We start from the raw sequence: 6000 nt of genomic DNA on the forward strand, positions 1-6000 counted from the left end.
GTTTTTTAAAGATTTTGAGAGAATAGGAGCTCTGCAGCTGAAATTCTAAGGTAAGGACAGAACTGGCCAAGGTGAGGACCCAATCAGGGAGAGGCAAGATTAGAGCTATTGCGAAGCTCTGGACCTGATGGGATACCTAGGAGGGATTGCCAGCCTCTTGCACTTCCCCCTGTTTCTCCCAGTGTTTACCAAACCAGTTTTGACCAGTTTAGAAAGAGCAATCTCTTCCTTGATTCTGCTCTCTATTGGCTGGACATATCAAACAAATCTATAGCTTGTTTACAGATACTGTCAGATTTACATTAAGAAATATATTGTCTAAGTCCTGTGAATGAAGTTCATGAATGAGAAAGGGACAGTTTAAAAATAAGAAAAATTTGGCCATTTTTGAGCATGTCTCAGAAATGAGATCTATTATTATTATATCAATCTATATCTCCTGGATCTATTTAGAATCTGGGACCAGCTGTGATGACCACAAACTCTTGAAAATCTCAGGCTGTTTGGAGAGGACAGTAATCTACTTGTATGCAGTTTGATGAGCAGTAGGAAATTCTAAAGCTGTTCAAAAAGCCTACATGAACACAGTGATTATGCTCTGATGTGACCTCTGGGATGGTAGCCTAAGAATAGTGCCACATGGTAGTCAAAATAATATTGTTTTTTCTAACTGGTTAACTGATTACATGACAGCCTGCTTCTCTGTAGACCACAGAAGGCAGGCAAATGGATCAGCTGTACATGGCTACAGTTTTAGCATCACTATGAAGTATTTGCCTAGTCCATGACACCAATCACATTTAACATTATTAAAATGAATTTATATTCATGTCTTTTGTTTTATATCACCTGTATCTTTTTTCCCCATTGAATCTTTTTCAGTCTCTACCAGATAACCATTTAATAATTATATATTTTTAAAAGCCATTATAATAAAGAATGAAAAAGAGAAAGAAAAAAGAAAAAAATCTGACATCATATATGTTCCACATTCACAATGTTCCACATGGTTCCCCACCTCTGTAAAGAACTGGGATAGGGGAATGTATCCATTCTTTGGTACTTAGCTTGCTCATTATAATTTTGTAGCATTCAATTACAATTTTCCCCATTTATATTGTTGTAGTCAGTGCACAATTGTTTTCCTGGTGCTTTGCCCTTTACTTTGCATTAGCTGACCCACATTCCATGCTTCTCTGTATTTACCACACTGTTTCTTACAGCTCAGTAACATTCAATTACATTCATGTGCCACCATTTGATTAACCATTTCTTATTTGAAAGGCATGTACTTTATACTGGCTTCTTTGACATCACAGAAAGTGCTGCAATAAACCATTTCCTGTATTTAAGACCTTTCTTTTTGTTATTAACCTCCATGGGATAAATGCCTGGCAGTGGAATCTCTGGGTCAAAAGATGTGGACATTTTAGGCAATCTCTTGGTGTAATTCCAAATTGTTTTTGGTAATGGTTGTTCCGGTTCATGTCCTTTCCAAGACCTCTTTCATAATGATGATTCACATCTCGTGCCATCTTTGCCAATTTGTTAGGTGTGAAGTAGAACTTAAGAGTTGTTTGGATCTGCATTTCTCTCATTATTCATAATATGTAGCATTCTTTCATATAGTTGTCAATATTTTAATTATTTGTTTGTAACCTCTGACCATTTATTAGAGAATGACTTTGAATTTTTACGTATTTCTGTTAGATGTCTATATATGTTAGATATCAGACATTTATCAGAGCTATGTAATACAAAGACTTTATCCCAGTCCTCTGTTTCCCTTCTTAATGTGGTTGTATTAATTTTGTTCATGGGAAAGCTTTTTAATTTAATGTCATTGAAATTTATCTTTTGTAATCATGTTTATCCCTTGTTTGGATAAGAATTCACCTCTATTCATAGGTTTGAAGGGTATGTGATCTGTCTCTTATTTTTAATGGTATGCTCTTTAATATTCAAGTCATGTATCCATTTTGAAATGATAATATATGGTATAAAGATGTTTACTTAAGCCTGATCTCTGCCAGACTATGTTCCAATATTCCCAGTAATTCTTGTCAAATAAGAAGTTCTTTCCTAGTTAGTTTATATTTTAGGATTTATCTAACACTGGGTTATTAAATTCAACTCTGATTTTTTTCTTATCTAGTCTATTCCATTGACCTACTTTTCTCCTTTTTAATCCATTATCAGATAGTTGGGATGATTACCACTTTGTAATATAATTTGTGGCATGGAAACGTTATTATCTCTTCATTTCGATTATTTCTCACTATTTATCTTGATATTCTAGATCTTCTGTTCCTCCAAATCTATTTTGTTGCTAATTATTATTATTATTATCTATCCTACTAGTAATTTGGCTGCCATAACCCTCAATCTGTAACTCTGGTAGTAGCATCATTTTTATTGTGTTGACATGGCCCAGCCATTGGCACTCCAATTATTTAAGTTGTTTTTTAAGCTGTTCTTTATTTCTTTAAGAAATACTTTGTAATTGTATGTATACAGGTGTTGGATATGTTTTGGTAGATTGACTCCCAGATATTTTGTGCATTTTGCAGTTATTCTGCATAGGACTTTCCTTTTTCTTATGGCCACTTAGGTTTTGCTATTGCTACATAGAAATATCACTGATATTTGTGGGCCTAATCTGTAACCTACAACTTTGCTGAAACTATAGTTGATTGGTTTCTGTGCTCATTCCCAAGGATTTTTCTAAGTAAATCATCAAGTCATCATCATCAAATAAGGATGGTTCTGTGTCCTCTTTTCCTATTCTTGTGCCTTTAACTTTCTCTTGTCTTATTGCCATGGAGAGCATTTGTAGACCTACATCAAAGAGCAGCAGAGAAAAGGGAAAGCTTCTGGTGTATCTCCATATCTTGTTTGGGGTTTAGATAGATTATTTGTGTCATATTAAAAAAAAAAGTTCCCTCTATGCCAAGTTTTTTATGCCATGGATCCTATGTATTTTTGATACATGTTAATGCTCTTTTTTGTGTGTGTGCCCCTATTATTGCTTCTCCCACATTTTCCCCATTTTATTCCAACCTTCTTTCCCACCCCCCATTGCCACCCAATTACAAAAACCCTTCCTTGTAACAAATAAGCAAAGAAAACCACATACATTGGCCAGGCACTGTGCTAAGTGCTGGGTAGATAACAAAGATTACAAAGGAGACAGTCTCAGACTTTAAGGTATTTATATTCTGATAGGGGATGAACCCCAAAGATTTTTCTTTTCTTTTCACATTAATGGCTATTAAGTCAGATCTCCTTTATTCTGCATTTCTGTGGAAGTTATAGTTCTTTCTTGACTAAGATGCAGAACTATACACACATATATGCATGTGAATGTGTGCGTGTGTATGTGAGTGTGTATGTATATATCCCTCTTAAATTTTATCCCATTTGTTCCAGCCCATCTCTCTGCGTTATGGATGGTTTTGGATTTGGTCCAAACCTGTGGTTTCATTAGTATAGGGAGCTACTGATAGTGATGAAGATGTCTCTCCCGAAGCAGATGAGCAACTGCTCTGCATCTCCTAGTCTTAGAGAGAGAGATATCTGGGGCACTGAGAAGTGATTTGTCCAGGGTTACAAAGTCAGCCTCTGTCAGAAGTGGAACTGGAACCCAGGAGTACCTGAGTGAGACTGATCCTCTGTCTGCTATACCATACTGACCCCCAGACACACACACACACACACACACACACACACACACACCCACACACACACACCTTCTCTTTATCCATGCTGTCCCTCTTGGCAGCTGGAAAACACATAACATGGCAGGTGAGTATTTTGGATATTTATTGTCCAGGAAAATCTGTTATTCTTTGGAACCTGATTCTATCATCCAACTTCTTAGTTACCTGACGCAGCTTGGAGCAATTCATAAACTTGATAAGCATGCCATCTTTGCCTTCATCAGTAATAAAAATGTAGAAGACAAAACTGTGAGGCTAGTTAATAGAAAGCACCCCCCTCCAAAGAAAAACTCTTATTGTTCCATTATTAATCAGCATTCTCTGGTTGTTAAGTAGTGTTGGGCAACAATAGCCAATATTATTCCAGTGCTTTGCATGCAATAGTAGGGGCAGCTAGGTGGCACTGTGCATAGAACTCTGGGCTAGAGCTAGAAGATCTGAATTCAAATGTGACCTGACACTTACTAGCTGTGTGACCCTGAGCAAGTCACTTAAATTGTTTGTTTCAGTTTCCTCATCCGTAAAATGAACTGGAGAAGGAAATGGTGAACCACTCCTGTATCTTTGCCAAGAAAACTCCAAAATGGGGTCACAAAGAGACAACTAAATCACAGATACAACTAAATGACTAAACAACAACCATAACAAATCCAAGAGTAATAGCCATCATTTGTAAATCACTCTAAGGTTTGCAAAATGCTCTTTTTATGTTATCTCACTTGATCTCACTTGAGGTAGATGCTATTATAAATCTCCATTTTAAAGATGAGGAAACTAAGGCTGTGACAGGACTTGCCCAAGGCCACAAGAGGCTTTTCACGCAATGGTTAGAGAGAGGGTCTGGAATCAGAAAGACCAGAGTTCAAATCTAGACCTGACATTTACTAGGCGTGTGACCCTGATCAAGTCATTTCTGCCTTGGTTCCCTCAACTCTGTATCTCATAGGGACAGATAATATTTGTAAAGTGCTTAGCACTTTCCTTCCATTTGATCCTTTCAATAGCCCTCTGAAGTAGCAAGTACATGTATTAATATACTCATTTTACAGATGAGGAAATTGAGGCTCAGAGAAGTTTTGGTGACTACCTCAAGTTCACAGTAGCTAATAAGAGAAAGTCAGGGTTAAAACCCAAGTGTTCTGATTCCTGTGTCCCTTCCACCATACTGCCCGAACCAGCCTCAAAATACAGAGATGGATTATCGTTTTCTGTCTTGATTACAACAGGTATGCCAAGAAGTTTTGGTAAATCACTTGCTGACATTTCGGATATATTATCAACTGGGTGTCCGGGTCTGGTGAACCTGGTGGCTATGTCAATAATGGCCACAAGAGGGTAGTACTGTACAGCAGTGTGGGCTGATATCGGCTTTACAGATGGGAAGGAGGAGAGGCATTAGCTCTCACTGGACCAGACCTACTGCTCCTCTCCTTTCATTTCCTTGAACTCAGCTGAAAGGGATTCCAACTCATCATGGGTAGGTAGCTTGAACTTATCTTCCCTTGCATAATTTAACCCTAACATAACGTAACTAAGACCCTTGGTTCCTCATGCTCAGCATGGTCCTTTTTTGTGTCCATATCGGGTACTGGAAGGAGAGGTGTGGGAGTGGTGATGACAGCCCCCAAAATGAGGAAGTAAACTAATCCATCAGTATTGACTGAGTCCTGTTTAGCACATACATAGCTAAGTAACATGGAAGACACAGGAGAAGCAGAACAAGTCTTTGCTACCTAGTTGGGGACACAAGACACAGAGAAGCCAAGCAGAGTACCATAGAGTACTGAGTGCTCTGGGCTCAGAGGGCTTAGAGCTTATAGAGCTAGAGTATGAACCCCAATGCTTTTTATGTACACAGAGAAAGGAGATTTCATTGGGAGTCCAAGAAATCCAGGAAGGCTGGAGTTCTGTGGGAGTTTTTGGGGTGATGTTACTAGGAGAACTTGACCTAGATTGGATTTGGAGAAAACAAGGACATTAGAGGTTAGGACTACAGGATGAGAAAAGTTTGGAGATGCTAGAAGTGTGGTATTTGGTGGACATGATGAAATGTTAGTCTCAAACCATAGGTTCCATAGACATCTTAAATTCAACATGCCCCAAAATGAGTTCATAATTCCCTCCAACTCCTCCCCACTTCCCAACTTGTCTATTATTATTGAGAGTACCATCATCTTCCCAGCCACCCAGATTTGAAATCTGGGTGTCATCTTCTTCCTCTCCCTCATCCTTTATATCCAATCTATTGCCAAGTCCTGTCAATTTGACCGTTGGATTCTCT

This window comes from Notamacropus eugenii, chromosome 3, assembly GCF_028372415.1.
Source record: "Notamacropus eugenii isolate mMacEug1 chromosome 3, mMacEug1.pri_v2, whole genome shotgun sequence".
NCBI classification, from domain to species: Eukaryota; Metazoa; Chordata; class Mammalia; order Diprotodontia; family Macropodidae; genus Notamacropus; species Notamacropus eugenii.